Source organism: Aythya ferina (assembly GCF_964211825.1).
Source record: "Aythya ferina genome assembly, chromosome: 4".
NCBI lineage: Eukaryota > Metazoa > Chordata > Aves > Anseriformes > Anatidae > Aythya > Aythya ferina.
In genome coordinates, this window is record NC_140300.1 from 37,862,124 (window position 1) to 37,876,599 (window position 14,476).

Genomic DNA, 14,476 nt, shown 5'->3' on the forward strand with positions numbered 1-14,476 from the left:
AGAGCTACTGATACGGGTAGGAACAGGGACATCAATGGAAGAGTTGGTGTGCAAGCTTTATTTGGCAAAAACAACAGCAACAAGAGGGACTGAGAGCAAAAAGAGCTTGTCATGGCCTCAGTCCTGGTGCTGGCTGGGCTCCAGCCAGATCCCAGGTGCAGACTGGAAGCAGAGCTGGGCGAAGTCTGCCCTACATGGTGTCTGGCTGCACGTGGCCCCGGCCGCTCTGCTGGGAGTCACAGGGCATCTACATCCACGGGGGTCCACCTCATTTTTCTTGGCCTCATTTCTTATGTTGGAGGACCGCAAGATGTTTGGGATCCAAGACAATCTGGAGCAATGCCAATGAGCTCAGTTCTTGTGGTGGTTCACACCAGTAAACTGGGACTTCCTTTTGCACCTTAAGCTTAATGATATTGACTTGAAATATGTAGTTGGAAGGGGTTAGCTGTTGTTTTCCATAAATATAGAACTCATTTTTATAGTGCAGGTTTCTGTAAAGAAAAGACACTTATTTTCATTTAAAGAACCATATACCTTAGCTGATGTCCAATAATACACATAACCAGAAAAACATCAGGTGAAAAATACCTTATATGATGAAAAGGTAAGAATAAATATACTGGGAAAAAGAGCTTGATTGTTTGAATCTGGGGCTACAAAATGTATCCTAAGGATATGCAGCTTTCAGAATAGATAGCAGCAGCCTCAAGGCTGATGCAACTCAGATCAAGGGGCAAATCAGACCCTGCCTGCCTCAAAGACAGGCTGTATTTGTCCTCTTGTATTCTGTAAGATACCTAAATTCATTGCTGTGTAATCAAGAGTTTTGAGTGCTGCAAAAAAAATAAAAAAACAAATTAGTGAAGCTTCAGTATCTTATACTTGCTTACTTTACATATTCAGTTTTTCTTGTGACAAGAAGAGATAACTACATAAAATGTCTCGCTAGCAGAATACAAGCAGACTGCTGTATGATGGGCTCACAGTCAGCAGTCTTAGCTGCGTATACGTTTTTGAATCTGAATGTGTACGATTCAAAACACAGGTTTATTAGGAATCATCAATCCCAGTTTATGCAGAGAACAGACAGTTCCTTTATGATGGAGACTGCTTGTTCGTCTGTTACACAGCTGGGTATAGCTGAAGAACAAGTAGGAGACAAATTAGGAAGTTTGATTCTTGAAGTAACTGGAAATATCCCAGCAGAAATATGCTCCAAATCACAGACTATTAAGAAGAGAATAGGAGGTACAAAGTACCTTCATCTGAGAAGCGCAGTTCTTTAAGACAGCTCCTGTGTCTTTTGAAAGATGCTCACTTGTCTCTGAACTTCTTCAGAGATCCCTGTTGCTGCTGCTGATGGCATTGGTTTGTGCAAAGACAGAAAGATCCTTCCAGGTTCTCCAGTCAGCTGTCTGTTCGTCACTATGTCCTGCTACGTCCCTTTGCCTTACTACAAAAAACAAACCCCAGCCCCAAAACCACCAAAACGAAAGCACCCTGTCATTCCTCCAGGAGCTAAGGGATTGATGTCTGTTTAACTTCATTGCATCCTAATTTCCAGTTGAATCCTAACAACCTTATAACTCGTATGCTGTCTTGTACAACTTGTATTAGTGTTTATCCTCTCTGCCTGTGAGCTATTCTGTTAGGAGCTAACTCGTACATAAGCTGTTAGCAAGATAAAATGATGGGTGCTCTACAAGTGCTTGCCTCTACTATGTGTAAAGGGGCACTGTATCGATAGCTCTTATGTAGATGTTTAACTAAATTGTGGTAGTTCTCACCTTGCTTGTTTGCTCACTGCAAAATCTTACTGTAGAAATTATGAGTCCCTTCACTTAAAATATGGAATTAACTTACTCTTTCCTCCTGTAGAAGTGAAGACAAAAATATTAGAAATATTTCATGCTGTCAATGCTAAGGGTAGAGAAGTCTGAAAGAAGAGGAGGAATCCTAACAGCTCTTCCAACTCCTGTTCTTGCCAGTCCATCAGTATTTCCTATAATAGATTTTATAGTGTTTTGTCTAAATACCAAGAGTTGTGACTTCCATCAAAGTCACATCCCATAACCCAGAAGAACTCATCAGAGAAAATTTCTTCTCTGTGTTTTCACTTTCTTTTCACTCTATTTAGCTATAATTCTGGGTTTTCATTCCCAAATAAATAATATTTCTCTTTGCAGTCCTGTTTTCTGCCCTCTACAAAAATCCAGCTGCTGGCAATTTGTATTACATTCTTACAATGTCCTTAATTGTGTACTTCTTTGCAGTTCAGATACAAGGACGTTTTTCAGCTGTGTTACTGTATTCTGTGATGTTTTGTAGCAGGAAGAACCCATAAAGGATTCCATAAGGATGTTCCCGACAACAGGGAACTGCTTAAACAGCTGATTAAGTTATGTGTATCTGGAGTGCACGTACCACCATCTCTTGCTACAGCAGCTCTTTGTATCCATTGCTAGCTGAATATAACCTTGATCGGCTGTAAATCTATTCTGAGTTTCAACTTGAGTTCCCAGGCAACCTGTTCGCTGTTTCACCCACATTTATTTTTTTTTTTACTAATTCTCTGAATTATGTCTCTTTCCTGACTGATGTTCACAGAACATACAAACCCAGTGTCTAATGGGCATTTTGTGCGTGCACAGTTAATTTTCTTTATATTTTTTCATGAAACAAGGTGTGGGTTCTGAAGCTGGTGCTGTGAGAGCTTTTCCTGGATGAAAAGCCCTTAATTAAAGGCAGTATTTAATTTTTCTGATAAACCTCTGTTTTGTAAAGCAATTTTTCATTTTTCTATTCAGAGTCCTTTGTCTCTTATAAATGGTAAATTGAGTGACTCCTGGGAAATTATTTTTCATTTCTGCAGAATTAGTAATATTGATAATTCTGAAGATCCATCAATAGTCTGATGATAATACTACATTTTCTGTCAAACAAAACAATATGCACATCAGAAGGCAAGTCCTAAGAACAATATAGATTCCTTTCTTTAAATACATTATATCTTCAGTTCCTTATTTCATTGTTGTGTTTCAAAAAAAAAAAAAAAAAAGGAGGGGGTAACACAGTGACACATACCCATCATATTTACCATTAATTCATCAACTTTATCTTTCAGAAAAGTCAGATATAATTCTAGGGATGAAGTTAAAAGTAACTCTGTGTGAGAAAACCAAGGCACTTGACCCATAAGCTATCTCTAATCAATCTCCTGAATAATCCCTTAATAAACAGTGATTCTGTAAATTATGCTACATTAAAAAGTACAAACATGCTATAATTTTAATTTTTCACTTTGCTAGTTTATGGGTGTTGTGTACAATGTTTCATTGGCATTTTACTCTGCAGTGTATCTGAAAGAAAGAAAAATAAAAGAAGATAGTTCTGATCATAGTGCTACTATCATCTTAATAGGGTCAAGAGATCATTTGCAATCAAACGGCAAATTCTCTGAAATTTTCTCTTTGTTATACACAATAAATAACTTTTCCAGAATCAGCAGGTTGTCTGCTGAACTCAGACAAAGGGTTAAGTGTGTGAAATCAAACAGATACTTGCATTGATGTTTTATGGTATAATGATGATTCTTCAGATCTGATAGAACGTTTATGGAACTGCTGTAAGCTCACTATAATGTTATTAATGTGGTTGATGGCAAACGAAGAAACAGGCTAACAGGGGAAGCAGCCATTTTCTTAGAGCAACTGGGGTTTACTGTCTGAATTCTTGATACTTGGTTAATAATTTATGAAGCTATTCCTAATTATTTCACAAACTATTTATAGACTTAATCAGGAAATTAATCAGTGCAATAACTATATTTATTTATATAACATAAGAAGACAGTCCTTTTCCTTATTTACAAATACAGGGGAGTAATTACAATTATGCGGGTCTACATCTTTTCAAATAATAGTATGATACTGGGATAATTTAGTTTATATCTGTTTCCAAGCTATTCTATGCCTCTGCCTCCCCAAAAGAAGTATCCATGGAGGAGGACCTCAGAGACCATGCTGAGGGCCCTTACAGGAAGAATTACGTAGGAGTTTTCATTTCTGAAATGAGTGTAAAGCTAAAATGAGCTCCTGGAAATCTCTGCTAAATTCCATTAATTTTATTAGAGAAGCACTCTACCTGCTCTTGTTGAGACAGATTTGCCGTTGACAAAATTTTATCTCATTTTGTCAAGTCCACATTTTTCCATTTGCAATCTTTTCAATAATATATTGCTTACCACTCCTACAGCAGTCGCCTACATGCCCATGTGAATGATGTAGCTTTTCTCTCTTTTTCTTAATGGGACAGATATAATGTCTGGTATATTTTCACTTAATACCCCCCACGCTCCTGAAAAAAAAAAAAAATGTTATCAAAAACAATGAGCCAGTTATGCAAAACCCCTCCAAACATCTGAAAACAGAACATCTAATAATGGAACGTAAAGAACAGGAAATTGATTTTCTGTAATCCACCAGTTGGGATATCAATAGAAAGCAGAAACTTACTTTCTGAATTAATTATCTAATTTTCTTTCCCTTGTCCCTGCCCCATTTCATTATAGCTGATTCAATACTGTTTATATGCATGTGCTCGAGCATGAAGTACCCCAGTGCCTGGAGAATGTGTACGTTATCACTGAGCAAACCCACTCTTCCAGCAAACACAGTTCATGGCCATTGAGCATGTTGACGCTGAGTAGGTGAATATCCAGGATGGAATTGAGATGAGTCTTATATCAAAATTTGGCTTTGGTGTTTTCTCAGAAATATCACTGTCTGCAGTGACACAGAGTAGCACTCTTTAGCCTTCAAGGCTAAATTAACTAATTTAAAAGGACACCTTTATTCCCATTCAAAGCTTTTTTGGGGCCATTGCCTAACAAAGTTGACAGCTGCCAACCAGCCAGTTGCTGGTTTTTTATTGCACATTAGGAGGTAGCCAATTAAAATCTGATTCCCAGAGGGAAGGTAACAACTGCGTAGAAGATGGCATGAAATGACTCTAAAGGAAAGATGTATTTAAACTGTGAACACAGATGTGCTTTTTTATGTGAATTGATAATAATGCTTCTAAGACTTTTGTGAAACTTGTCTTTGTTGATCAGTTCATCAAAGAGTTAAAAGAACAACATTGTGAGAGAGTTTTGCTTCACATCAATCACTTGCCTCACAATTTGAAGATCCCTGTTCCCTTTTAATTATTGCATGGAATATATTCTGTTTTCTTGGAGAGAGCAATTTCTGGTTTCATTACTAATTGAAGTAGACTAATTATAAATGATTAGCATTTGAAGAAGGCTTTTAATTGCTATATAAGACCAGTTCAGTGTGCTTTTCCCTGCACTTCATGTGAGTGTAACTTAAAATACATAATTCAGTAAAGACGTTAGTATAAAATAGGATGAAGTATACTTATAAGTCTTTATCAGTCATTTCTGATGATCTCTAATCCTAAACAAGATGATGCTAAATATGCAGAATTGCAAAAGACGGAAATCAGGTAATTCAGTATAAACAGACTTGCTTCCTATGTGAGATATTTCTCCTGTTTTACCATGTACCAAAATGACACCACAAATACTGCTTCATAAAGGCTAATAAAAATACCTTAAGCTCTTAGTTCAAAATAGACAGCAACAGGAGGTAAAATTGGTATGGTAAATCCAACTGAAAAGAATCAAAGCTACACTGATGAGAATTGAACAGATTCTGTAATTGCTTGCAGTATCAGGAGCAGTATTGATATGAATATCAGTTTAGAATAAAACCATTAAAATAAAGTAATTTTCATGACCACATCTGTAGAACAGAAATAGGAACATTAGCTCATCTCTCTCATTGCTGTTTAGTTGTAAGGACTCATTTAGTGTTATAAAAAGTTCTTCCTTTTTATCGGTTTAAACCTGAGCATGTCCTCTGCTTTCAGAACAACTCACATTTACAAGCCCAGGACAGTGAGAAGAGCAAAGGGGAAGAGCAAAGTAACTTCTAGCTAGGAGCCCTTCTATGAGCAGGAAAGGGTTTCACTGTCTTCCTACTTTCACAGTAGGAAGATGCTTTCACTGTCCTCTGTCATGTGAGAAGTACAATGAAAGAAAGAGGAAAAGTGTGAAAGTAACAGCTGAAATGTGCAGGCTGAGCTGATGAGTCTTTTGAAGTTCCTGCTGTTGAATTACTGGCATTTATGAGGATGGGATGCCGTATTGAGCCGTGAAAAATGACAAACATGTAGCATTTCCTACAAGAAGTGACCTAATAGTGGAAGAATGAAAAGAGAGGGATAACGTGAACAGAACATCATAGTGAAAGAGCTGTCTTTGCAGCAGCATTTTGAGTAATGGGGGGAGACTGAATATATCTTGTGTTTATAAATATGTGTGCTAGTGGAATAGTGGCTCATCACAGCTAGAAAAGAAACTGCTGTGAGAAAGAGGAGCAGCATTGCTAGGAGATGGTAAATAGAAGAATTTGCAAGACTTATTCCCAGATTGAGAGGCGTTAATGAAAGGCGGAATTAAAAAACTACCTTGGGATTGTGGCTGGAGTGATAGAGTGATATCCAGAGAGATTAACAGCGGAAGAATGTTGCAAGGTGATATCGAGATGCCTCTTTTAATTTTTTCTTTCACTTGAAAAATGATAGCTAATAACTCATAAGAAGATGTCAAAGAGGCTGAGAAGAGAAGATGATAGGTCTGAGATGCTGAGTTGGGGCTGTGAGTTGCTTTAAGATTGTACTAAATCTAAGTTTGCAGGTATGAGTATCCTTAGATAAAATAAAGGTGGGAGAGAAGTTGTCCTCATTGTGGCTGGAGTAGAGTTAATTTTCTTCCTGGTAGCTGCTGGTATGATGCTGTGCTTTGGGTTGTTGATGAGACTAGTGATGGTAGCACAGGAATGCATTAGCTGTTGCAGGGCAGTGCTCACCCAGAGCCAAGCCTTTCCAGCTCCTTGTGCTGCCTGGCCAGCAACGATGCTGGGGGTGCCCCAGGAGCTGGGAGGGGACACAGCCAGGACAACTGGCCCAGGCTTGCCAGTGGACATCCCGTACCACATGGCACCATGCTCTGCAGTGACAGCTGGGGGAGCTGCTCAGGGGGCTGCTGCTGCTGCTTGGGGCTGGCTGGGCATCAGCTGGCTGGTGAGCTATGGTGTTGTGCATCACTTGTCTTGTGTATTCTTTTTTCTTTCTTTCTTATTAAACTGCATTTGTCTCAACCCATGAGTTCTCTTGCTTTTACCCTTTTCAGTTCTCTGTATTTCGGATTTCCCACCAGGAACTGCAATAAAATCTGAAGGGTTTGGGAGGGGAGAAATAGGGAAAATAGGAGGAAACCCTCCATAAAAATGATCATAGTGCACAGAGTTGGAAAGCCAACTTAGTTGTATTTATTGGCATTGGCAGTTCAAGGCAGGATATGGAGTACTGTTCCTGAATGTACAAAGAGAAAAGAGACAAGAGAAATAGTAGTTAAAAGGCAAAGTGGAGGGGAGGCAAACATGTTTTTACTGTGATAGGAAAGTAAGGCAAAGATTAAAAGAGGGAATAAGAACAAATGCTAGCAAAAGCTGGAATTATTGTTCCAGATTTGTGACTGAAAAAATGAAAGTAAATAGCAGGGAGGAAAAGACAAAAGTTTGTGATGAAAGCAAATGGAGAGGACTGAAAGGAGTTCTAAAAATGTCATAGATCTTTCTTGAATCACCAGACAGAGGTCTTTCTGCCTCCTGAGGATGATGAAAGTCTCCAGGCCCAAGTACTGCAGGACAGACTGAATCATGGCTTTCCCATGCTCATCTCTACTGCTCTGATCCTGCCCCACTTTCTGGCTAAGGCATAGTAGAGGGAACTTATGGGTTGACTTCCTTATGATGAGGCTCAAGTGGATCTGAACCTGCGCATTTCATTGAGAGACTATTATATAAGAGTCCAGTAAACCACCTGAGACTGCTTTTTAAAGAGAATTATCAGTGGATTAAACATGCCATGAACATGTGTATGGACGTGCCCTGAGCACACGCTGGAATGAGAACCCAGAGTCCTAAATACCATCCTGCCCATTTTCTGTATTCTGTTCTGGCTTAAATGGGGCAAAACTTGGACAAGTAAGTGTAAAAAGAAGTTTCAGATCAAAACCAGGCATTCAGTGTTTGCAAAACCTTCTTCTTCAGGGAGAGAATGAGCAGAAGTTACTTGGATCACACGGTTGCAGTCAGGTGTCTAAAGTTGTGCCTGGTTTAGAGGTCTGAGTCCTTTTACAGACATACTTCAGCTTTTTCTCTCCATCCCTCCCAGAACAGAGCTGCCATTGTTGGGTTCCTGTATTAATGTTCAGTGACTGTGGGGATCCTGATGTTCTGAACAGGGAGGTTGCTGGAAATGTCCTGCCTTTCAGTCCCTGCTGTAGAAAGGAGACATATCATAGCGTGAGTTAACAATACTTTCATATTGTTGTGTAGGTAGGGGTACATTTTAAATATGTTTTCTACCAGTATTGTGATATTTTACATGTATGCACTCTACATCAAGGAAAAACAAGCATAGGGAAATGAGTTATAACCCTCCATTTTAAGTACAACACAAGAAACAACTGAAACGTACCGCAGTGAAGAAGTGAGCTGCAAGCAGTGTGTACAGCTTATACTGTGTGTATTCGAACAAACACCTGAAAACAGAGTCTGTCTATTAGGCATTTGGATAGTCTTGCTATTGTACAAAACACAATAGTTGTAAAATTTATGTGTGATGAGTCTTTCAACTATGCGTATTTACTATATTTATTATTTTTATGCTGAGTGTTTCCTAGCTTTTCTCAACTTTAGAGCTCAGAAACACCTATAAAATTTCCTTAATTCCTCTGTTTCGGTTTCCAGTCTCATATCAGAAGCAAAGTATAAATGTATTTGCAGATTTCTCTTTTTGCTCTCCAGCTTTTCTCCACTAGCAGGCCTTTGATTTGAAATTGTAAGGCACTTAATCTTCTGCCAGCATTCTTATAAACAGATTCAGCTTGTCCTTTTGCCGATGCTTCAGCTTGTAGCCAATTTCCTCTCTTTTCTTGCAGTTTAGAAGACCTCAAATAATTCTTCCTCTGTTCTCTTACAAATATATGAAATTCTAAGTAGTCATCTAACTCCCATCAAATTCACAAGGCAATTCCATCACCACCAAACTGCAGACTTGGCAAAACATTGTCCATCTGCCTTTGAAATGATATAAGAAAGGATTGAATTTCAGAGATGCTGGTGCTGACAATCTAATCTACTCTATGGCTGCTTGTACTTTTACAGAATAGCCTGTTCGTTTGCATATCCCAGCATGGTATGCTTAAGCTATTATTCAGCTTGGTTAAAGTCTCCATTCAGTTCACCAGTGCCTCACATTTTATTTGATGAAAGACAAGGTCATAGGGATTCATAGAATTTGCCCCAAAACTGCCGATTTGCAGGAAACAATGCAGTTTTGTATAGATCTTTAGAAAGGACTGATCTGATGTCAGTATGCACTGCGATGGTGCCTGGCTGCAATTTTAAAAGCTGCAGAAGTAGAAGTGGTGAATGCTTTTACTTGCGTTACAAACTCCTAGTTAATGCTTTCAGTGATAGGTTATCTAGGAACAGTCATGCATTAATCCTTTTGGGTTAGTTAGATAGCTCCTACATAAGCTTTAAGCAGCTGCCTCAGACTCTTCAGGCTGAATCCAGTCAGATCATCTATAATCCTTATTTATTTATTTTTTACCTCTTCATTTTCAGACGTTCAGTCTGCAAGCTGTAGGCATGCACAAAGAAGTGTGAGCAGCTGTGGTTGTGGAGCCACGTCTCGTAAGCAGCAATGCGTGAGTCACAGTAGCACTGCCTGATGTGTGAATTTTTTTGGGGAAAAAAAAAACGTATCTCTTTAATGGTGTATTTAAAAGTAGGGCAAGCAAAAATTCCAACTGTATGTCCTGTCTCAGCAGTCACTTTCCCTGGCACAGTGGTAGACCAAATATTCTAGCATTAACTTTCAAGAGCACTAAATCTACCACAGTCAGGAGGTATTAAATACTCAAAAAATATATATACAGATATATACATGTATATATATACACACAGTAAGTTGCTGGCTCTCTGTCTGAACAGGCTGATACATCTTTTACCCTCTATGGCTTGTAGACTGACGTAAGAGAGGAAGAGAAGACATGTAGTCGGAGGAAAGGCATTTTTATTTATGTCAAAAATAGATGGCTGAAAGCTGAAGTGTGGCTAGTGCTGAGTGTGCTTCCCTGGCAGGAGCTGACATCATTCTGAACAGCAAAATCTTTGAGATGTTTCAGTGGTCTTATATTATTTATTTTGATAGCATAAATGTTATCTCTTCAAATAGATGAAGTGAATTTGAGAACTGTTGCAATGTGAAGAAGTGGCAATTCACTGAAAACTCTTTTGGCAATGTACCTAAACCACAAACAACCCCGCACAATTTTCAGTTATAAAAATACCCTTTTTTTTTTTTTTTTTTTTTTTTTTTGGGAGGGGGGAGGATACTCTCTGAATGACTGTAAGCTCATTCTCTTTGTGTATGTTTGTTGTGACCATTTTGTTAGTGAATTAGCCCAGAAGAATATCACAGAGATAAGAATCAGTACAGCACTGTACTGAGTGTAAGCAAACTTGTGTATATTTGAAAGACAGTAGTTAAGATCTTATCTATCATGCTTATCCAACCAATAACAGACTCCAAATACATAACTGAGCAGGGAGTTGCTCTAAGCTACACTCTGGACCAGGACAGTTTAGAGATAATCCAAAAATTTGTAGCAACAAACATTGCTTTCTCTTTTTCCCAACTATACCTAACTCTAAATGTATGCTGCTGCAAGCTGAACTCAAAGATGCTGATGTGTGCAACTGTAGTGATGGATTTATGGTAAGTATCTGAAACTGGATTTTTCTGAGACTTATGACCTATATTTCAGTTAGTAGTAGAAAAGCCTTAGAGTGTTTATGAGCACCCTCTGATTTTTCAGCTATTTGGAAATCTTATTCCTCAATTTCTGTTCTGCTCATTGGGATGGTATTTATAAATACATATTTTAGTGGGATTTAAAACGATTTAGTCTTTTAAATAATACTGAATGCTTGAATTCTTCCCTTTATCTGATAAGCTGTAAAATAGCATTTCAGATTTCTTTCTAATATGTCATCAGACTGGCACTCTTTTTGTCTTTCTCCAACATTTTGGGGAAAGAGCTTACATAAGAACATGGCAGCATGACAGAATAACAAAGACTCACTTATGAATGTATTCAATGTAGGGCAAATAATGTCTTCTGGCATGACAGAACCACAGAAACAGTTTCCTGAGATTTCATTATACATTTAGCACCCTTAAAATAATTTAAAATAATAAAATACTTCTTAAAATCTACAATATTTAGGTATTTTCAGCAAATATATATATATGCATGATTAGGAGAAGAGTAGCCCTAAGGTTATTCTCTCCTATCTGTTAAAATCCATTCCTACCAGACATAACAAGAACTCAACTTCATGCCAAAATTGATTTGAAGTATATCTTCACTCTTGACTTTCTCTGTGGTGGCTCATTTCCCTTCTCCGTGCTTCTTTGTAATGGCCTTCTTCCAAGCTGTGAGACTGAGAAGTCAGTACAAGCCCAACGCTGATTTCAGCAGGGAACTGCAGAGACATTTGCCCTTTATTGTAGATGCAGAACATAAATTGAATCCAGGGAGAGCAGCATCCTAAAATTACCCCAGGAGTAATTTTTTCCAGACTAGACATTTAGATGATGAGCATTGTTTCCTTTCACTAAGCTTTTTTAATATCATAGAAAGTCAAGCATGTTCCTACTGTAAATATTGTATATCCCTTTTTTAAACATGATTTTTACAAGAACCCTTTTGGCTGGCAATGCAAATGCAAAATACTTAGGATCCAAATTAATTCAGAAGTAGAAGATCCAATTTGGAACTTTGCATAATAAATATCTGCTGACTGTGGGTTTTGATGGAGTGTAATTTATCTGATATAACCATGGGTCATGGCATATTTAAGGCATCTACTTCCAATACTTTATTGTAAAAACAATTAATTGATTAATTAATTATATTCTGTCATTTATCATCCTAATGCAGCCTTTTTTTCTCTTTTAAAGTCAGATTATGTCTCTCTCAGGAGTCATGCTTTCCAGAGCACTTTTATTCTATTTTATTTATTAGTTTTGAAAGAAAGCAGGCAGACCCCAGAGCTGCACAGCAAGAATAACCGATCACTTCCCTTGCTCTACAAAAGCAAAAATCACAGACAGCACTTTGATCTGCAAAGAAATAGGTATTATAAGCCTAAACTAGAATCCTGAGTGTATTTTTGTCTTTGTCAAATTGAACATAGCGATAGTGTTCAGAAATAGTTTGTGAGACATTTCAGAATAGTTAAGAGCCCAGTCAATATTACAGGGATATCTCAGCAACAATCAGAAGTTCCTCTGGGCATCTATCCATTAAGAAATATGTAACCTACTAACATTACCTAGCCATTAGCACTCTAACGTTAGTACTCATAGCAGTTAGATTTGAACATTTTTATTTTTCTGGAAGTAGTTTGTTAGGGCTAGATCCAAAGAGTGTCAGTATCTTCATGCTTACAGCTGATTTGTGGTACTAGTTTTATATTATACATATTTCCAAGGGAGGCATGCAGGCATATATCCAAAAGGCATTTGAACAGCATGACATTATGGTAGTGACTGCTCAAACCCAGTCATTATGTCTAAAATCTTCAGCTCTTTGTTTCCTTATACTGTACACAGGAAGAGTTAGGTCCATGAGAGTGGGATCCAGAGAGCAGAGGGCAATTAGATCCAGTTAATAGCAAATGCTGAAGATATGAATATACTTATGCAACTTCAGAAGCTGTTTTATCTTCTTAACAGGCTCTCTCCTTTTCTGCAATTGCTTATTTGACCTCAGCTTGTCGTACAAAACAGAGATTTAAATCTATATCCTCTATTTATCTGCTGTATGTGTCATATGGGTTTTCTGTGATTACATTGCCTCTTTCTTTCCTTTTGAATTTTTTTCTGTTTTGACTGAAGTAATCAAATATTCAGGGATCCATTAAAAAAAAAAAAAAAAAAAAAAAAAAAAAGGAGAAATAGCAGGAATGGGAATTCACCGAGGATGGATGCAACTTCAGTTAATTCACAGTCAGATACTGGAATCTAGAAGTTCTTAGCCTGGGTTTATGTAGGGACCTGCAAGTATCTTTTTATGATATATCTTTCTATCACAGTTCAGGATTCATCATATAATCAAAACTTCCTCTGATATCTAGAGATGCTTTATCCAGCAGACACTATATATGAGCTTTCTGTATAAGTTCTTAATTCCTGGCCTCATTTCAATGGAAAGTATGGTTTGATATCCTTTTAATTATGAATACTAGCTTCCCTCCTGACATTACATTATACTGTATATTTTACTGATCAGTTCTTTGGCCCTGCGATACATATATTTTAGTTCTTTCTTTCATATGACTTTAACTTTTCCATGTGAATCTCCCCAAACAAACAAGCATTAAGTATTTATTAAACGTTAATGCTTCTTTGGAAATCATTATTAGTGACAGTGTAGTCTGTGTTGGAGTAATGTATCATTCTACAAAATGTTCTGCAAAACCAATAAAAAGGAAGAGAAATAGAAATTCACATGGCTGTGTAAGTGGGATTTTGCCATTTTGAGAGATGGCCATCATCACAGAAGGGCTTTAGTTCCCAGTGCCTCTGGCAGATTACATGATGAGAATCATGGCTGAGAAGCTGCTTTATACAGAATGAAATAGTAATTATCCACGGGACAAATTCTGCTGTCATCTTATTGTTCCCGGTCTCATCTTGTTCTGTGTTTGCAGTGACTGTGATGTAAGGGAAGCTTTTGTTACTGATGAAATAAGAACATCTCCACCTCTCTTTAACTTCTAATCTCAGTGTGTGGTTTATGTGTGACATTTTTGCCATGTTTTTCATGTCTTGCTGGAAACAAATAAAAAACTCAGTACACAGTGAAAGGGTTCCACTAGACAATACCTGTTTTCTTATGCTTCCACTTCTGCTTGCTCCCAGAAGAGCAAAATGACGGGGTATGTTTAGGCCAGAGGGCTTACAAATGTCAAGAGACACTGCCTGCTTGGATTTTCCCAGCTCAGGTCATTATTTTAGTACTTTCTCAAGCAATTAATTTTTTTATTATTATTATTTTTTTATTTTTTATTGAATAACGTCATTTTTTGTGTGTGCTCGGATTTAAAAAATGCCAAACTTCAGCTAGCTGTTCGCAAAAATGTTTAACAATTCTGTCTGAGACAGAGATTCATAGCATTAGTAGATCATGTCAGTGTATTTTTGTCAGCAGTCTGTATTTCTTCCTCAATAGATGTTGCTGTAGGCTATTTTTTTAGACTTG

The 14,476-nt window shown here is 37.7% G+C and overlaps 1 protein-coding gene and 1 long non-coding RNA gene across 3 annotated transcripts in view; both read left to right on the top strand.

Annotated features, from left to right (window-relative positions):
• The window catches only part of LOC311436714, a 164,652-nt gene that overhangs the window by 115,878 nt on the left and 34,298 nt on the right, over positions 1-14,476 (top strand). Inside the window, exon 7 of one of the 2 annotated variants that reach the window (XR_014693044.1) lies at positions 8,308-8,419. The exons of the other annotated variant lie outside the window; for it this stretch is intronic. This is a non-coding gene — a long non-coding RNA (uncharacterized lncRNA). Of the gene's footprint in view, positions 1-8,307; positions 8,420-14,476 lie in introns of those variants that run through there. 2 annotated transcript variants of the gene reach the window in all.
• The window catches only part of LOC311436130 (uncharacterized protein), a gene marked incomplete at its 5' end in the record, with an annotated part of 364,735 nt that overhangs the window by 49,573 nt on the left and 300,686 nt on the right, over positions 1-14,476 (top strand). The gene's annotated exons all lie outside the window — the stretch shown is intronic.